At 38.5% G+C, this 21,288-nt stretch overlaps 1 long non-coding RNA gene across 1 annotated transcript; it reads right to left on the minus strand.

The window, feature by feature from the left end:
- Positions 1 to 3,819: 3,819 nt before the first annotated feature.
- On the minus strand, positions 3,820 to 20,788 carry LOC127544338 (uncharacterized). Its single transcript, XR_007949425.1, has 4 exons — positions 18,861 to 20,788; positions 8,855 to 9,002; positions 6,655 to 6,775; positions 3,820 to 4,347 (listed from the first exon to the last, which is right to left on the minus strand). It is a non-coding gene; the product is annotated as an uncharacterized LOC127544338 (long non-coding RNA).
- Between the last annotated feature and the right edge of the window lie 500 nt (positions 20,789 to 21,288).

Below are 21,288 nucleotides of genomic sequence, written 5' to 3' on the forward strand. Positions count from 1 at the left end.
ACACAGCAGAAGACTATCTCATTTGATCCCAACAAAATCCTGTGAGGTAGATGTTATTATGATTCCCCTTTTCATAGGGCAGAGGTTTAGTGCTGGAAGGTACCTAAGAAGTCATGCAGTCCAACCTCCTTATTTACAGATAAAAAGATGATGCCCAGAAAAATGAAGTGATTTGTGTGGGATCATATAGTAACAGTTAGAAGCAGAATTCAAATCCAGATCTTGCTGGCTCCAAGATAGTCCAAGATAAGGAAACAGACTGAAGGAGAATTAATGACTTCCTCTGGTTATACAGTGAATAAGTGTCTGAGATGGAACTTAAGCCCATCTTCTTTTCTTTTTAAAATGAATTTTATTGATAGCTTCTCTTTGTCCATAAGTTATTATTGTTGTGGCTCTTGCCTTTCCCTAGAGTCATCCCTCAGAAGAAAGAATAAAAAGTGTGTGTGTATGTGAGTAGGATTCAGCAAAACTTAGCAACACTAAGAAAAAGTCTGACAGTAAATGAGTGTTCCACACTCATAGGCACTTAGCTCGGCAAAAAAGGAGCTATAACTTGTTCTATCCCTTCTTTGGGACAGTTAAGTGATATACTGGACAGAGTACCAGAACTGGAGTCAGCACGATTCATCTTTCTGAATACAAACTTGGTCTTAGACACTTACTAGCTGTGTGATTTTGAGGAAACAACCTGCTTTCCTCAATTTAATCATCTATAAAATAAGCTGGAGAAGGAAACAGGAAATCACCCCAGCGTCTTTGCAAAAAAAAAATCCCAAGGAAGAATCAGATATGATTGTACAATAGCAAACACTCTTCTTTGGGACCCGAGTCTTGAGGCTGGTCTCAGACTATGTGCTATGCTCCCTGATGGAACATGTGGAAGAAGGTAGTTAAGGTTGTCAATGAGCATTTTTGAAAAGCATGCTATTTAATGTCATCCATTTCATGGTCACAGAACACAAGACTGACTCTGGACAGCTGTCTCTTAATGCATGTCACTGATCACAGGGATTCATACATGTCTGGATCATCATTTTGACTAATGATGTAGGAGAAAGTTCTTTGTAGCAGGAGACTAAACTCTTTCAATCTCAGCCTGCTGACTAAGAGAGCAGAGAGACTGCTGGACTCTCTAGTGGTGTGACTCCAGCCAAATGACTTCATATTTCTTTGCCTCAGTTTCCTCATCTGTAAACACCCGAATATTCAACTATACTTGGGACCTCACTGATGTGACTACTCCATTCCACGATGCAGGTTGTGATCCATTTATGTGCAAGCCTATTTTAAGTGATGGTAGTCCTTATCCTCCCAAAAATTTGTCCCCAAGACATGTGAGGGTCCTTCCCCTTCTCTCTTGATACTGAGACGATAACAAAGTAGCACACGGGCTGTTCATTGTCTAGTTCTCCCACCAGTTAGATGGCACAGTGGATACAGACTTGTGCGTGGAGTCAAGAACACTTTAGTTCAAATCCAGGCTCAGACAATTTCTACCTATGTGTCATTTAACCTCTGTCTGCCTCCTTTTTTCAACTATGAAGTGGGGATCATAATAGTACCTACTTTTTTGTTTTGCAGATCAAATAAGATGATATTTGTAACATGCTTTGCACATAGTAAGTGATTAATAAATACTTATTCCCTTCTCCTTCCACCTTTCAACCAGCACATGATTGTTTATTTCTTCTTTCATTAATTCCTCTGATGACATTTTTTATTCTGCTTTGAAATATTCTGTTTCCACACAGGGAATGTGAACATCTATAAGGAGGGTATGAATCCTTTCACCACAAATTAGTGCTTTGGTTTAATTTGCTGTGTGAACTCAGGCAAGTCACGTCTCTCAAATAATATAATAATTGTAAAGGGAAGGGAATGAGCATCTATATAGGGTTTAATATGTGCTAGGCACTTTTTACAAGTATCTTATTTAATTTTTACAACAATTTTGTAAGGTAGGTGCTTTTATTATCATCTCCATTTTATAGTTAGGTTATTTAGGCAAACAGGGTTAAGAGACTTGCCCAGGGTCATGTAGTTAATAAGTATCTGAGGTCACATTTGAACTTGGGTTATCCTGACTCTAGATCTATCCACTGGGCTACTAGCTGGCTCCAATAAAGTACTTAACACAGTGTCTAGCATACAATAGGCATTTAATAAATGTTCTTCCTTTTCCCTTCCCCTCCAATATTCAGTGTCCTCATACTTAAAATTAGAGGATTAATCTGGACTGGAGGTTCTTGATATTTTTTTCTGGATGCCATTAGCAGCCCATTGGCAATTATTGTTTGCATTTGTAATAAAAAGAAATGTTAAATTTCAGTTAGAAGTTAATGAAAAAAGTTTTAATTTTTTTCTCATCCAAGTTCATGATTATCCCCTGAAATTATTCTATGTATTTCTTGGGTTGTCTGTGTACTAAAGGTTAAAAATTCCTAGGCTTTGGGTAAACTGAGAATTCAAGCAAGGAAATTTCCCTTAATTTTTTCTTCTTTTTTGATGTGGCTGATAGCCTCCAGCAGACCCTCTGGGGCAAGGGCATTAAAACACCCCAAATCTTCAATATCTACCAATGCCAGTGAACATGTTCAGGCTTACTTGGTGACAACTGTGTTGAATCCAGCAACAGATGAATAAAAGGGAGAGCATCAGAGTTCTCTCCAAGGAATCTGAAAACTGTGACTAAATCTAGTGTAGTTCTTTCTTCATAGTGGTCCTGGATGGTGCCCACAAAGTAAGAGTTCATTAGATGATTGACACAGTGGTGGAACATTGAGACTGCCTTTGAACTGTGATGGAGGTCCCAATATCTGTGTCCAGAAACAGCTGAACTAATTGAATGTTGGACCATTGGGACTGGTATGGCTTGATTCTTTTTAAATGTTGGACAGAAATGAAATTTTACCTTTTTACTACCTAAAGATGCAATGGGAAGAATAAATATTAAGAGAATTGTTCAGGTATAGATTGGATTAGAGTTGTGGTAAAAAGAATCTAGTCAGAGGTGGTAGTTGTTATTGTTCAGTCATATTCAAGTCTTTCTGATCCCATTTAGTGTCTTCTTGGCAAAGACGCTGGAGCGGTCCCCCATTTTCTTCTCTGGCTCATTTTATAGATGAGGAAACTAAGGCAAACAGCATTAAATAACTCACCCCACTAGTAAGTAACTGAGATTAGATCTGAATTCAGGGAGAGAAATTTTCCCCAGCACTCTATCCATTGTGCCATCTAGTTATCCTAGAGTCAGAGGACTTGGCTTTTAATCTAAACTTTGCCATGGCTATCCATGGAACATTGTGCAATCTCTTACTGTTCCTCTACTTCATTATTTAAAATTTAAAAAGAGAAGGTTTAAAATGTTAACATCTTAACATGTGCGAGCAGGTTACCTCTTTAAGTCTCAGTTTCTTTATTTGTAAAAATGAGGACATTGAACTAGATGTTTAGCTTGAGATTTATGATACTGAGAAGACCTCAGAAATCCACTCTGCTTCTGAGATTCTGTGGATCTTGAAGGAACTAAAGAATGTGGATTGGTGGAGAAGGTGGGAGCAAGTATTCTAGGTAATGGTAATAGCCTCAACTTGGTTTGGATGTTGTCATTTATTTTAATATATTTATTTTTGGTAAAGCAATCAGGGTTAAGTGATTTGCTCAGGGTAATACAGGTAGTTAAGAGCCAAGTGTCTGAGGCTGAATTTGAATGAAATCTTCCTGACTTCAGGGCTGGTGCTCTATCTATTACATCACCTAGCTGCCCCTCTTCATTCTTGACGAGAACCAAAATGACATCATTATGTTGGGGTCAAGGAACAGTGTGTCCAGTTGTTGATCAGACCAATACAAGCTTGGAAGGTTCTATCACAGGTCCAATACAGATAGTCCACATGGACATTTGGAGTAGAAATGTCTCTAAATTTGTGCATCTCATGTATCTTTTGTGGTAATGCAATTTTGTTTTGCTTTAAGTCTAAAAGACCATTTTATAGAACCTCAACAAAGAAACAGGTCTTAGCAAGTTGCCTTTGCATGCTGACAAGCAAACTGGCTTGGCTGGAGTAGAAAGGCTATATTAAAGATTAATGAGAAAGAACTGGCAACATTTCTTTTCTAATAAGAGTTCCTTTATAATAAAAGCTCACAGTGATAAAAATACTTTGCAGCTGACCAATGTCTTTCCTTTATAACATCAGTAGTACTGGGTGGTGGGGGTGGGGTGAGGAGAGAGAAGGAGTAAGACTTCTGGATCTGGAATTAGAAGACCTGGCTCCGGGGGCTAGTTCTGCCTTGTACCAGTTCTGTGACCTTGATCTCTTGATCTCAGTTTTCTCAGGTTGCCTAAGGAGGACAGAAATAGAGTTGGTCAAATGTGCTGTAGTAATGGCAACAGGCCATGAGTACCCCTAGCTTGAAAGAGATGAAGAGATCCAATACTAAAAAATAGTAATAATTTAATTTTTTAAAGTTACATTAGCATTTTATTTTACTTCTGTATCACAAAGGTGATTCACTGAATTTATAGTCCCCTAAAAAACTCAATTTTTTTTTCCCCAAAGTGTTGGATAGCTACATCTTCCTCATCTTGTGCTTGTCAAATTGAACCCCTAAATTAAAGCCACATCCCAGCCCAACTCAAAGATAAACTCAGCAAGTGGAAAATATTAATAAATATGGCAATTAGTACTCCCAGAAGCCCATGAGAGAGAAGCATGATTCAGCTGTACAGCAATTCTGATAGCCAAAGAGTTTAAGCAGAGGATCCATTAAATAATAGCTACTGGTTTGTGACTAATTTTGTATATCATTCATTATTCATCTAAAAACATAGTGTTCAGAAATGTCCCAAATCTGTGCCCAGTTTGGAAAAACTGCTTAGTAGGGTCTATCTCACTGTGCCCAGCCATTACTAACGGGCCCTATGATGACTATTAAATCATTCCTATTTGTAGATAAGAAATTCAACATGTAACAGAGAGTTTGAAGTTTCTTTCAAAAGAATCTGGTTCTGTCCTTTATACATTTTTAAAACAAAAAGTCTAGTAAAGTCTTTTGGAACCAGGGAATCACCTTTTTTTTTTTTTCAAAGTGTAGGAGGGGAAAGCTAGGAAGTAGCTATAGAAGACCCATAGGATTGATTTGTTTTAACCCAACTAGAAAAATCCTACTTATTTTATAGTAAATAGGTTGTTCAGGGGAACATGTCTAGGAGAACTGAGCTACAGTACAAGGGAGGAGCAAATCTTCTAACTCAATCATCTGGTCACTATCCCAGGGCCCATGATTGGTCTAAAGCAAAATCATCAAATATGATGAAGAATTCAATAGTGCTATATTTGGCAGCAAATGATTTAGATTCAAATTCTGCCTCTTACACTGATTACCTTCACTCTGGGCCGTACATTTCATGTCTCTGGATTGCAATTTCTATATTTGTAAGATGATGATGAGAGTAATATTAATATTAATACTAGTAATAATAATAATAGAACAATCAACTATTCCCCTTTATAGAGGGCTCAGAACTTTTCAGGTCATTCTCTATTTTTGGTCAGCAGTTCTGCTGTGTTTTGACTTCCCAGAACGTAATCTATCTATCCTTCTATCAATCTCTTTTTCAGCTTCTTTTTGTATGTTGTCTTCCTCTATTCCATTGTAACATCCTTGAAGGCAGGGATTCTTTCTTTTTTTCTTTGCTAGTCTTCCCAGTGCTTAGCCCAGTGCCTAACACATGGGAGGTGTTTAATGTTTATTTAATTGGATGCCCCATCTGGGGCATATGAGAATATGAGAGAATATGAGAAGCTTATCAAGGATATAATTTTTCTGTGAAAAAATTTTATGTCTTATGTGCATAAACATAATAAACTCTAGAACTTATGTGATATTTCATGTTGAATAGACAATATGGGGAATCCAATCCCCAACCCCTCCAATCCTGAGACCCAAGGAATATGGGAATCAAAAACCACTGGGAGCTCTTGGACTAGAGGGTCTTGGAGGTCCTTTTAGCCATAGAGATATGATCTCAGGAATGTTGTCATTTTTGTTGTCCTCCATCCTACCTCCTAACACCCATTCCAGATGTTTTAACAAGTTTCACAGAAGTTCAGAGTTGGATTGGACCTTGGAGGTCTTTAGTCTAGCCCACAATGAATGCTGGGGAGGGGAAAGAAATGAGAAATCGCATCCTCTCTTTCATGGGAAGATCAAAGGAAAACTTGAAGAATCCTGATAGTCAAAAGAGGGGAAGGGGGAGACACAAAACCAGACAGAGACTCTATCCTCTCCTACTGAGTTAGTCCTTTATGGCTCCAAAAGCTAATCCTCTATAGCAGATCTTCCACTTTCCTCAGTCCCTTGCTTGGGAAAATTAATCAGGAACCTCACGTTGTATACACCCTTCAGCAAGAGGCTAGAGCAAGTGGAACCAAGTGAGATTCCAGTTTATATTCAGCTTCTTCACTCTTAATACATTTATATATATACAAATACAGACATGTGGTAACTCCCATGAGAGAATGTAAGTGCTATGAGGGTGGGGACTGTTTCATTTTTGTCTCTGTGTTGCATAATACTCTATTTCCCTTTGTAATGGACTGTCCTTCCCATTCCCAGAATGGGGGGAAGGTAACAGTTCTTCCTCACCTGTTAGAATACCTGGCTTCCTTCAAGACTCAGCTCAGATGCCGCCTTATGCAAGAGACCTTTCCAGAGCTTTCATATACATGAATTTTCTCTCTGAAGTTATCTTCCATTTTCTTTTTATCTGTTGGATAAAATTTTCCTCACTTAGAATGTAATCTCCTTGAAGGCAGGGAGAGTTTTTGCTTTTGTTTATATTCCCTGTAATTAGTATGTAATAAATAATAAATGCTTGATGATGGATTGGATTTATTGATTTATATCCTCAGTGCCTAGAGCAGTGCCTTTCTCATAGTTGGAGCTTAAAATTGCTTGTTTGACTGAGAATCAAACACTAATCCTAACAAATTGTCATTGTTTTACTTGAAGATCTCCAGTGTGGGAGAGCTCACTACCTTCCTGTGGAGATTAAAATTATCTCACCTACAACAAGAGAGACTGAGGTAGCCAATGGCACTTTATTAAAGGAATACATACCATTTTTGGACAGCCCTATGAGAAATTTTATTTTGATTTGAAATCCTCTCTCTATAACTAAAAAAAAAAACGTTAATATTTATATATTGTTTCTCATGTATCTGGTGGTGTACAAAGCACTTAATTGTGACCTCTTTTTCCTCACAATAACCTTGGGAAGGGAGTGTTATTATTATCTCCATTTTATAAAGGAAGAAACTGAAATGGATTAAGCGACTTGCCCAGGATCACACAGCTAATATGTGAAGCTGAATTTGAATTCAGGCTTTTCTGACTCCAGGTCCAATAGCCTTAACCACTGTATTACCTAACTTCTACCTATTGGTTCTATGTTTGCACTTTGGAACTAGGGAAAACAAACCTAATTCCTTTTCCACATAACATAGCCACAATAAATACTTGGAGATAGCTTTCATATTTCCCCTAAATTGTCTCTTTTCTAGCTCACCCATTTCCTACAACAGATCCTGATGGGGCATAATTCTGAGACCATCCACCATCCTAATAATCCTCTTCTATCTATATTTACTTCAATTTATCATCACCCCTCCAAAAATGTGGCTCCTAGAATTTAACACCATAGTCTAGATGTAGTTTAAGATATTGATTTTTTTTCCCAATGATTTCTACCTTTTAAAAAGAGAACTTAGGACCTGAGTTCAAATTTGACCTCAGACACTTAACACTTTCTGGCTGTGTGACCCTGGGTAAGTCACTTAACTCCAATTGCCTCGGGGGGAAAAAGAGAGCTTAGGGAGTCACTAGATGGCACAGTAGATAGGGTGCATGGTTTAGAATCAGGTAGACTCAGTGTCCTGAATTCAAATCTGAACCCAGACACTTACTAGCTGTGTGATCCTGGGCAAGTAACTTAACTCCATTTGTCTCAGTTTCCTTATCTGTAAAATAAGCTGGAAAAGGAAATGGCAAACCACTCTAATATATTTGCCAAGAAAACCCCAAATGGGGTCAAACAGTGCCTTTCTCATCGTTGGAGTTTAATAATTGCTTGTTTGATTGAGAATCAAACACTAACCCTAACAAATTGTCATTGTTTTACTTGAAGATCTCCAGTGTGGGAGAACTCACTACCTTCCTGTGGAGATTTGACAAAGAGTCAAACATGACTGAAAATGACTGAACAAGAAAAAAAAAGTAGGATCTTTGTAGGTCCGGAGGAGTAAGTCACTTCCAACAGAATACCACATACTCTGATCGGTGGTGACCAGGAATGAAATGATACTCATTTGTGCAGTCTGCCCCACCTACTTGGCAGGTCAGTCCTACCTCGAATTGGAACTTGAATTTCCTTCCAGAGGCAGGTACTTGGGGTTTAGCAAAATGGTTTTAGGCCACAGAGACAGAATCTTAACTTTAACTGCGGCTCGGACCTCCTCCCCGCCATGAGTCAGCACAGAACCCATAGAAACAAGGGTCTTTAATAAGAATATTGTAGCTCTGAGAAATCTGCTCATTATTTTTTTTCTCTCTACAGAATACAGAGAAAGCCTTGGCTAAGCTGAGACAGAAAGGGCTCTTAGGATGCTGGTTTTACAAGGGCTGGTCTTCTAAAAGGGGATGAATAGTGCACATCAGGGTGTCTGGCTGATAAAGATAAAGGCACCTCAGCTCCACAGGCTGAGCCCAAGGCTCCCTACATCAGAAAGCAGACCCCAGTCAGAGAAATCACAGTCACAGATGGGATGACAGTCTCTGCTTTGTTCACCTGGCAAAGGCATCTGGCTCCCCTGTTGTTCTTTGTGTGCCTGGATTGAGGCACCCCACTCTGGTAAGGAGGCCCCCTGTGATGTCTTGCCTTTGCTGCAGCTCAGGCAGAGCCAATGGAATGATAGACTGAGAAACAGGAAGATGCTCTGAAAAAGAAGGAATAAAAAAAATCAATGTGACATAGTGCTGAGACCACTAGAATCCAACATCAGAGGGTCATCTCTGAATCCCAGCTCTGCCATTGATTATCTGTATGCCCGTGGCAAGGTCACAACTCCAGATCTTGGTCACCTCATCCCATAAAATGAAGGGGTTGATTCTACCTCTACGGAAAATTCTTCCTGTCACTTCTCTGTTCATATATCCACTAGCGACCCAGGTAGGCAATCAATGGCAATAGATAAAAATGCTGGGCCTGAAGTCAGAAAGCCCTGAATTCAAATCCTGGCTCAGAAGCTTATTAAATGTATGAACTTCTGCAAGTCATTTAATGTCTTTACGTGCCTCAGTTTCCCCATCTGTAAAATTAGGACAATAATGACTTCTGGGGCTATTGTAAAGATAAAAGGAGAAGATATTTATAAAAGTTGTTTTTGCAAATTTTAAATAGGTATGTAAATGCTAATTATAACTATTTAGGCCCTGGTTGCCTCTCATCTAGATTTTTTTCAATAGCTTTCTTAATAGTCTTTACTGTTTGTGTAGTAAGACTAAGTCTTAGTATTTTAATAAGATAGTAGCAATGAGTTTGTTCATTTAGCAAAACTAATGCCATTTTATTCTAAGTACTCCATTTTGTTTTAAGTCTCTTGCACACTTAGATTAATAAAATCCGATTGCTTGCATTATGTGTCATTCTAATAGTTTTCTGTCCAATAGTTAACAAATGTAACAGTAACTTGGCTGTATGGGTACAATGCATATTACATTCTGTCAAAATACTTTTCCTAAGACATAGGTCAGACTATGTCACTCATCTGTCCAAAACCCTTTTCCCCATTGCCTAGAGGACATAATACAGATTTCTTAATCTGGCCTTTAGGGTTCTCCACAATCTGTCTCTTTATTACTCCTCCATTCCAAGCTATATTATGGATCCATTCTTGAAGTCAATAATTATATGTCCTTCCTCCACGTAGTCCCACAATATATTAGATAGAACTCAGAATCCCTGTCTTCCTTTAAGATTCAGTTTAACTGTTACCTCCTCCATAAAGTCTTCTCTGAGGAATCTCCCTCCAAATTGTCAGTGGTCTTTTCCTCCTCAATTCTGTTTGTTCTACATTTATCTGTGTGTGCATTATAACTCCCCATCCCACTTCACCTCCAAGCCAAATGTAACCTTATTGAAGGCTATTTTAGCTATTTTTGTGCCCTCATGGCCTAGCACAGTATTTTATTTGTGCTAGTTATTTAATAGATGTTTATTGAATTAAATTGAAGCTCTAAAGTCTCTTTTTGCTCTAAGTCAACAATTTATGTTCTGAAGTAATACATTTCTGTACAGTACTCCCAGTATCTCTAGTTTATACTAAGGACTAATGTGGGGAGGGGAAGAGGTGGCAAGCAGATGTCAGGCTTGGTTGGTAGGTGAGTGGAATGGAGAAGTGAGGGGGAAGAAGTATCTAGAGATGACTCTTTCTCTGCTTTTCTGGAAATGACTGGTCATTATAATGTAATAAATTTTAAAAGACCAGACATGGAGATAGGAGACCTTAGTTCTAAACCCAGCTCTGCCAACATCCAGGTGTATAGCCTGGATATAATTTACTTTATTTATTGATAGACAATATCCTTTTTAGTGGCAACATCCTTTGAATGCCCAGGAAAGGAAGTAATTAATGCCTTTCAGTCAAACATGCTTATTCCAAGAATTCCTAGGGCACTTGTTGGGGTTTATGAGGTATATATCCCGGTCTGCCTTTTTAAATCTCCCTTTTGGTAACCACCTTTGAGTATCTGCAAATGTTCTGAGTTTTAAAATGGGCTACAGCACTTTTTTTAGTAAAAATCAAAGCAGATCTAACTTCACAAAGATAGTCCAAAATAGCTTGTAATCTCCCCTCTAATCAATTCTAAATTCTTTATCAAGGCAGGCAACACTTTTTGTTAATTATATATTTCTTTAATTAATATCAATCTCCTTCCCTTCTTCATCTCTTAACCTCCTCTCCAATAGATTCTGCCAAAATAATGTTCTTAAAGCATAGGAGTGACTTTGCCAACCACCTTGCTCAAGAAGCTTTGCTGTTTGTTGTTTGGTCATTTTCAGTCTTGTTTGGCTCTTTGCAATCCCATTCAGGGTTTTCTTGGCAAAGATATTGGAGTGGTTTGACATGTTCTTCACTAGCTTCTTTTACAGATGAGGAAACTGAGGCAAACAGGGTGAAGTGACTTGCCCTTGATCACAAAACTAATTAACATCTGAGGCTGGATTTGAACTCAAGGTCTCCTTAGTTCAGGGCCAGCACTCTATCCACTGTTTTACCAAGCTGCCATTCTTTATTATCTCTAGAATAAAATTCAGTATCTCTGTGTTGGAATTTAAAGCCCTTCACAATCTGACACAAGTCATTCTTCCCAGGTTTTTTGACTTTCAAGTATTCTACTGTCCCTGCAAACTGGTTAACTTGTATTCCCTAACTTTGAAATATTCTTTTCCACTTCTATGTTTCTGAGCAAAGCTGTTTCCCAGCCTGGAATGCACTTTCTCTTCTTTCCTACTTCTAAGCATCCCCAGCTTCCTTCAAGGTTCAGCCCAAGTACCATCTCCTACTAGAAGATCTCCTGGTTTCCCAAAGTGTTAATGATTTCTCTTGTCAAATTATCATATGTAATTATGTTTATATGTTATTTATGGACATATATGTATATATTGTGTTTATGTAATATGTGTTTTTGTACTTCAAAACTATTTCCCCACATTTAAAAACCTTCTATTTGCACACAAAGAACTGATAAAAGAAGTATACATAGAATGATTTTAATCTGTGTACCCATATCTATATTGGTGTCTAATGGTGGTCTTCTCTAAGGTATGTGGGAAGGAAAGTAATCTATATGATTATTTTATTATATATTTAAAAGGAATAGCAAGTTGTATATAATAGATTTGCAGTTTCATGTGCAGTCATCTTTTTATTATGTTTTATTATGGAAATGTTTATTTTATTCTAGAGATTAAAAATAAAATAAATAAAACTAAAAACAAAACAAAACACTCATATCTTTAAAAGAAAAGTCAGGAGCTAATAACATTTCCAAATATGCTTTACATTCAGAGATTCTTAACCTGGGTCTGTGAACTTGTTTGTTTTTCTTAAATATTTTAATAATGGTATTTTATAATTGTTTTCTTTTGTAATCATATATTTTATTTTGTGCTTTTAAGAAGTATTGGGAGAAGGGTTGGCATCTGCTATATATCAGGGTTTGATTTGTTGTTTTGTTGAATGTCTAGACTTTAAAAAGTGATGAAGAAAATGTTAATAATGCAGATTAACCTATCAAGATATTTTTGCCAATATTTCTCTATATATCTTCCACAGAGGATTGCCCCAGCAAAAAGGAGGCCTCCCTTGGGTTTTCTTAATACTCTTTCTTTTTAATATGATTTTCACTTTATTTATTTTTTCCAATTAACAAGCACTTTTCTTGCCCTACCTTCACTGTAAAAAAAAAGGAAAAAAAAACTTTGTAACAATTATGCATAGTCGAGCAAAATAAAATTTCACATTCACTATGTTAAAAAATTACATCTTGTATCTTCACAGTAAAAAATTGGCTCTTTGAATTTAAGTACTATTTTTTGTTTGTTTGCTTCTATCTCCAATGCATATTTGTTATGATTAACTTAATCATATTTGTTAGATTATAATGGATTGCAATTTCCCCATCTTTTAAGGGAAAGTTTGCATTGCACAGGTCATTCTATTCTTCTAAGATGTTTTCTCCCAAAATCACTTGGATCTATCTTTCAAAATTCTGCATAAGAAAGCTTTTCAAGGAAGACTTTGGCCCTGATGAAGTGCTGCTCTGATCATTTGTATAACCCTGTTTACTTGGATACCAATGTCCTTGGTGTGGGTGTCTGGGTGGATATCATCCCACTGTGAGGGTAGGAATCACATTTTTGTGTGTTTCTTTTTAACTTTATTTTTAAGATATATATATATATATATATATATATATATATATATATATATATATATATATATATATATTTAATTTGAGTTCCAAATTTTTTCTTCCCCACCTGTTGAGAAGCAATAATATTCATTTTACATATAAAGTCATGTAAAACATATTCCTATATGAGCCATGTTGAAAAAAAGCAACAAAAATAAAGAGAAAAAAAGCATACTCCAATCTGCACTCAGAATTCATCAGTTCTCTCTCTAATGATGGATAGCTTTTTCATCATAAATCCTTGGGAATTGTATTGGATCATGGTCTTGATTTAGAATAGTTGTCTTTTACAATCAATCATTGTTATAATATTGCTATTACTTGTGTTCTTCTTACTTCACTTTGCATCTGTTCACATAACTCTTCCCAGGTTTATCTGAATCCATCTTCCTCATAAAACATTTCTTATCACACAACATATTCCATTACAATCCTTTATAATCATACAGCACCATTTGTTCAGTCATTCCCCAGCTGACAGACAAGAGAAGAACGATGTTGATGGGTCCTTGTTATGTGCTGAATCTGCAATATATTGGAAACCCTTTTCGTAGGCCCTATGGGACTTGTGCTTTCTGAGTCTCCTCTACCTGGCTTAGGAGCAGATTTCACATTTCTAAAGAAACCATTTCTAGGGAGGTCCAGCAGCATCTCTTTTGTTTAGCTCCCAGTCATTGGGATAATGGAGTATCCTGGCAGAGATGGATGTACTGCCTGGGATTTCAAGTGGAAGAAGCTTCGGAAGTCAATAAAAGGGGAGAGAGGTATTACTCTTTGTCTGAGGCATGCTTTAGCTATTATAAAACAGCTAGATAGTGCAGTGAATAGAGTACTGAACTTGGAATGAGGTTAGAGTTTGGATCCTGCCTCAGACATTGTATGATCCTGGACAAATAACTTGACCTTTGTCTGTCTCAGTTTCTTCATCTATAAAATAGAGATCATAATAGCATCTATCCCACTGGATAGTTGTAAGGATAAAATGAGATAATATTTGAAAAGTGCTATGCAAACCCTAAAATGCTAGCTATTATTAATTCTTAAACATGTGACCATGTACAGTCACTTTATTCTCATAACCTTTCTATTTTTCATCAGCAAAATAGGGATGATCATACATCTTGTACTCCCTCAATTTATCCTGAAAATCAAATCAGATGATGTCTGAAAAGTGCCTTGAAAATTTTTTTAAAAGTTATGTGTCAGCTATTATTAAAACTGGGTTGAGTTGTCAGTAAGGCAGATAGAAGACTGAATGGGCCATCAGGAAAAGGGAACCAAGGAGAATGGGCGTCTCTGGAAAAAGCAACCCAGAATTCATCCCACTGGGGTGGGTGCAGCCAACAGTGAGAGCCATCAGATAAATCAAAGCCTGAATCCAGAGTCACTATGTACATGAGGATATAACACGAAACCAAGATTTCCTGACTCTGGGGCCAGTTCTCTAATCTGTAGTTCCTCTCAGTGACTCAGATAATATGCATTTAATAAGTGCCACTGTATGCATGGCACTGACTATGCTAAGTGCTGAGGATGCAATGAAGGGCAAAAGAAAGTCCCTATTCTCACAAATAAAAAGAATTGGTAGCCTCTCTTACCTTGAAGAGATCACAACTAACATAACCTTAATATACATCTATTGAGCTAAATAGAATTGAGTTTTGATATTGAGAATTGTATTCCATGTTGGAGGGGATGTGGGAAAACAGGGACACTGATACATTGTTGGTGGAATTGTGAACACATCCAGCCATTCTGGGGAGCAATTTGGATCTATGCTCAAAAAGTTATCAAACTGTGCATACCCTTTGATCCAGCAGTGTTACTACTGGGCTTATACTCCAAAGAGATACTAAAGAAGGGAAAGGACCTGTATGTGCCAAAATGTTTGTGGCAGCCCTGTTTGTAGTGGCTAGAAGCTGGAAAATGAATGGATGTCCATCAATTGGAGAATGGTTGGGTAAATTGTGGTATATGAATGTTATGGAATATTATTGTTCTGTAAGAAATGACCAGCAGGATGAATACAGAGAGGACTGGCGAGACTTACATGAACTGATGCTAAGTGAAATGAGCAGAACCAGGAGATCATTATATACCTCAACAACGGTACTGTTTGAGGATGTATTCTGATGGAAGTGGATCTCTTCGATAAAGAGAGCTAATTCAGTTTCAATTGATCAAGGATGGACAGAAGCAGCTACACCCAAAGAAAGAACACTGGGAAATGAATATAAACCATTTGCATTTTTGTTTTTCTTCCCGGGTTATTTATACCTTCTGAATCCAATTCTCCCTGTGCAACAAGAAAACTGTCTGGTTCTGCACACATATATTGTATCTAGGATATACTGTAACCTATTCAACATGTAAAGGACTGCTTGCCATCTGGGGGAGGCAATACCTAATACCTATAAGTCCAGCCAGTTAATGTTTATAAAATTATTAAAGACCCACAATTTTAAATACCTGGATGCTTCCTTGACATTTCTACTGGAAATCTAATTGTTCTTGAATGGCTCATTTAGCTGCTGGTTCAGTGTCTTGACTGGGGACTAAAAGATCTCAAAATAATGTTTGTTGAAGTGATCTATTAAAGTTATATTTGCTCTTTAATTCCTAAGGCTAATCCTTACTAATTTTTAAATGCTCTTTTAATGGGCTTGAAGCCCTTAATGAGGACCATTATACAAACAAACCATTAAGCTGAAAACCAAAATGTCAACACGAGCTTGATGGACTCATTTTCTGGGTGTTGATATACTGTAGCTGGTTGATGGATGAGAGCCAGAACATACATACACAGGCACATAATAACAACTTCCGACAGTTAAATAATGCTTGGACTATGTTATCTCACTGGACTCACATGACAAAAGATAGGGAGTTCAAATACTGTTATACCCATTTCTCAGATGAGAAAAATGAGGCCCTGAAAGGATTACATTATTTATTCCCCAGAATAACGCTATCAACTAGTCAAATTCAGGTCTCTTGACTCAAATCTAACAGTTTTTCTATACTACTGCTGTACTTTACACAAACAACTGTATAAATGTTATTTTTAATAAGTTTATTAAACCACACATATCAATTAATAACCTTAAGTAAGATATCTGAATGCTTATGGCAGTACTTAACAGGCCAAACAATTCATTAATGAACCATAATTCAAGTTCTGAGCACTATGCTGGGTGCTGTATATATAAATAAGAAGTGAAGTCTTTGCCCTCAAGACATTTACATTTTAAATGGGAGATTATCTTTATATCTATATACATCTATATGTATATCTATCTAACTATACCTATATCTATGTCTATTTATATTTATATCTACATCAGGGTGGCAGCCAGGGAAGGACATTTTAGCTTCAGGATTCAAAAAATAGGAATAGAGTCACAGAACATAAGTAATGTTGCCATTGATTGGATTACTGTTTCCAGAGAAAAAGGTAGAAAGACATGGGGAAGGAGGATGGTGGAAGGAGGGAGGGTTCATGGTACCAATGAGGCAGCAGGGCTATTCCTGGAGGAACAGCAGGTGAGATGTGAAGCCTGGTGTGGGGCTGACTTGATAAAGAGTGAGCAAGAAAACATTGTACACAGCAACAGTATGATTGTATCATGATCAACTATGGTAGACGTAGCTTTTCTTAGCAATTCAGTGATCCAAGACAATTCAACTAAACTTTAAATGGAAAATGCCAACCACATCCAGAGAGAGAGAGAGAGAGAGAGAGAGAGAGAAATTATGGAAACTGAATGTGGATGGAAGCATACCATTTTCATCTTTTTTCTCTTGTACTTTTTTCTTTTTCATGGTTTTCCCCTTTTGTTCTGATTTTTTTCTTTACCAATATGACTCATATGGAAATATGTTAAAATGAATGTACATGTTTAACCTTAAAAAATTAAATTACATTTTTAAAAAGAGTGGCTCAGGTGAGTTTTTGTAACAAAATTCTCATAGGATGCAAGAATTTGGACAGTACCAAAGTTTTCTTTGTCTTTTGGATTTGACTTATACATGCAAACACAGGCAACTCTTTATCCTCTCAGGCATATGAACACGGATTTATTAACACACCCAGATTCACAAGAACATGCTCAGACATACCTTTTCTAGCATTCAATCTATACCTCCAGCAAGCTTTGATAGCAAATTTTACACACACACACATTTTAATTTTTCCAGTTATATGTAAAACCTGATAGCAAATTTATAAAGAATTTTCCCACTATTGAAGTCTAGTGATTTTACCTAGATTTAAGAGGACCCAACACAATCTTTTATTGCTCTCTCACTCATCAGTGTGAGGGAGCCAGAGATACACTGATGTTCTATTTTAAGAGGACTGCCAGCTGTTATGTCCAATGTTATTCAGACAAGTGAAGATGAACTCTGCCTAATGGCTTTAAGTCAGGCATTTTTTCCTGAATCTGTTCACTTTGTCATTTTGTTAATTAATTCATTTTTCTGTAACCTCCCTCCCCAAAATGATTTTCAAGTCATCTGCTGTGATGTCATGTAAAAAACCTTAGGCTGAGTCAGAGCTGGTTTCTAGTCCTAACTTGGTCACAAACTGGGTTTCATCCTTTCCCCAGACCTCAGTTTCCTCATCTGTGAAATTAGGAGAGGCAGAATGATTTAGATTCTAGATTCTAGAAGATAAAGGGATGCCCTGGTTGGAAAACCTGGGCTCTGGTCTCACTTCTGGCATTTACTAGTTGTGTCATATTGGTTGTCACTTAACTTATTAGTTGTTGTTTGCCTTCATTCTCGAAAAGGATCAAAGATATCATGAGGGTGCTGTCTTGACTTGCACATGAATTGGATCTAAGTGAAGCAGAGCTTCAAAAAGTCATCAAAGTCTCCAGAATCGCAAAACAAAAGTCAAGAGACTGGCAATGGCCAGCATGTAATGGATGACCTTGGGCTTTCCAAATTTGATCTCTCTAGGTTTCAGTTAATCTGAGGCAACACCCACTCCGTGACTAAGGGCTGGGTAAGAATTGAGACAAAAATATGGCCCAATTTACCATCACAAAACTGTCAATTTGGAAGGGGAAGACCCTTAACAGTTTCTAACTAGAACAAAAAACATTGCTATTTATATTCTTTGAAAATCATCAGAACCTTGCTATGTTCAATTTTCTTAAGAATAACGTTTAGAGGAGGTGCCACTTTGCATTGATAGGTTTTTGTTTTGTTTTTTACCTTGAACTTTCTACACAGATGAAATCAACTGTCATGAAAAATAATGAGGGGAGGGAATAGGACTATGGAGGATCAGATCGACATTGAAGCTTTTCTTCTACTGCTTCACGGAAGAGACAAGGTATGAAACAAGGCATAGCAATCTCAGATATGATCATAGCTCTCTATGCTTGAAGGATGAGTTGGAAGGAACCTTAGAAGCTCATATAGTCCAAGTAACTAAAATTTTTTGTTGTTGTTGATAAGGAAATTGAGGCCTAGAAATGTTATATGTTGATTTATTTTGCTGTATAAATGCACATTCTTACGTTGTTACAACAAATGCTTACTTGTTTCAATGGTGAGTGAGGTAGGTCATGGGTAGGTAAACAGGAAGGTAAAAAATAGCATCGATAAAATATGTATTTAAATAAAAATAATTAAATTAAAATAATGAGCAAGGTGGGGTACATTATTAGAGAAATCCCAGCCAATTTGACGTTCTATGTGTATGAGTCAGTCTGAGGAAATATAATTAGAAGGCATTTCGCTGGCTTTTTCAGAGCCTCAGTTTCTTTTTTCCGTAAAATGGGAAATAATTTTGAGGATTGACCTACCTCTCAGGGAGATTGGGAGGAAAGGGCTTTGTAAGCCTGAAAGTGCTACAGATATGTGAATGAGGAAGAAGAGGATGTCTTGTGATATACGCCTCTCCAGAGTGACCCGTGGTAGGGAAGCTTCTCAGTAGGTCAATTGAATTCTTAAGCACGGTGAATCAGGTCGGGCTGCCGCTGGCTTCGAGATCCCTCCAGCCTGCAGAAGCGCCGCGGCCCGGGCTGGACCACCAGGGAACAGCCTTGGGTTTTGCGGTGTGCTGGAAAACAAAGGAATAGGAAGACGCACCCAAAACTAGAGGAGAGCAACTGGGTTCCCCAGCGCCCAGCCTAGGGGGAGGGGATCGCGGGGGCTGGGCTTAGTAGGGTCGGGGTGGAGGTGAGGGGGTTGTGGTGCGGAGAGCAGAGGGGGAAGCTAGCGGGGGTGTAGAGAGGAGAGGAGAGGGAGGAGGGAAGAGGGAAGGAAATAGGGAGGAGAGAGAAGGGGGCGAGAGAGCGGTGGTGGGAGGGAAAAGGAGGAGGAGAAGGAGGTGTGGAGAGGATGCCCGCCCCGCGCCCCGCGCCCCGCGCCCCGCGCTGGCAAGCAAGGGGAGGGGATTGCTGCAGGCTGTTGCTGTGCAGACTCTGGCAGCCGCTCTCCTTTCAGTTGCGGTTGGCTTTTGTTCTGTTCCTCCTCCAGGTTCTCCTCCTCCTCTTTCTCCTGAGTCACTCTCCACTTAAAGCGAGGTTTTTCCTGCGGCTTCGGGCCCCAGTGCCTCACGCACATTTTGTGTGGGACCATAACACGTTCACTGAATCATTAGTTCTTGAGTCTGAAGAGACCCTCATATTCTCCTTCCCTGGACACACACGACCACAGAGCAGCATTACTCAAAGGAGGAAGGAAGCTCCCTTGGTGGGAGTACCAACATGGTCCGTGCCCTCCGGATACTCTTCCCCCAAGCTTGAAACCCACAATTAGAAATCAATTCTTGTCCATTGCTAAAATGCAGTTATCATTGAGAGACGCAATACGCCTTAAAATGAATGAGTTATGTGATTTTATGGGTGGAAGGAATTCCTGGGAAGGAAGAATCTTTTGCTAATGCAGGTCAGCACCAGCGCTACAATTTATAGCCTCAGATGAGACTAACCTAGATTTTTGCATCTCCAAGATCTGCTCCCTCATCATCCAGTTTGCTAAGATGCCTCTCTATGAAGGAGCCAGCACGGAAAGCCTTCTGAGTCCTTAAACACTATGTCAATATCTGCTATTATTGGCGGTGGGGATTATTAGGTGGGGGTGATGATCTACAGGAATACAGGAAAATTCCTCATTATCCCTATCTGTCACATGTCCAGTCCTTGTCCCTATCATAGAAAAATGAACATTCTTTTCATGTTGTTTATGATGGAGTTCAGGTAGGAAAGATATTGAAACCATTGTCATCATCACTTGTGATAAGAGCAAAAGTCCTGGGTTTGATAGCACAAAGTTTAAAACTCAGTTCTGTCACATACTAGCAGTGGCATCTTGGGCAAATTACATAACTTCCCTAAACCCCAGTTTTCTCCACTGTAAAATGATGGGATGTTTGGATGTGAGGTCTCTAATGCCCCTCCCAGCTCTAATGCAATATATGATCTTATGATTTTAGTAGGCAATTTGTATAGGAACTTGGGAGAGAGAGAACAAGAGGAGGAGAAGGAGGAGAGAGAGAAAAAGAGAGAGAGAGAGACAGACAGACAGACAGAGAGACACAGAGACACACAGAGAGAGATACACAGACACATAGAGAGAGACACACACACACACACAGACACAGAGAGAGACACACACAGAGAGAGAGACAAAGACAGAGACAGAGAGAGACAGAGAGACAGAGACAGAGAGACACAAAGAGAGAGACACAGAGACACACAGAGAGAGACACACACAGGCACATAGAGAGAGACACACAGTGAGACAGAGAGAGAGAGAGAGACAGAGAGACACACAGAGAGAGACACACACATACACACACACAGAGACACAGAGACACACAGAGAGACACACACAGACACATAGAGAGAGACACAGAGAGACACACACAGACACATAGAGAGAGACACACAGAGAGACAGAGAGACACAGAGAGAGAGACACACACACAGAGACACAGAGAGAGAGAGACATACACAGACACATAGAGAGAGACACACACAGAGAGAGAGAGACAGAGAGACACAGAGAGAGACACACACACAGACAGAGACACAGAGAAAGAGACACACACACACAGACACACAGAGAGAGAGACATAGAGAGAGACATACACACACAGACAAAGAGAGAGAGAGAGAGAGAGAGAGAGAGAGAGAGAGAGAGAGAGAGAGAGAGAACACTACCAAAAAGAGGAAAAAGCAGAAAAAAAGCAGGAAACAGGAGGTGGATCTACCCATGTTTATGGTT

The sequence above is a fragment of the Antechinus flavipes genome, chromosome 1 (genome assembly GCF_016432865.1).
Source record: "Antechinus flavipes isolate AdamAnt ecotype Samford, QLD, Australia chromosome 1, AdamAnt_v2, whole genome shotgun sequence".
Taxonomy (NCBI): domain Eukaryota; kingdom Metazoa; phylum Chordata; class Mammalia; order Dasyuromorphia; family Dasyuridae; genus Antechinus; species Antechinus flavipes.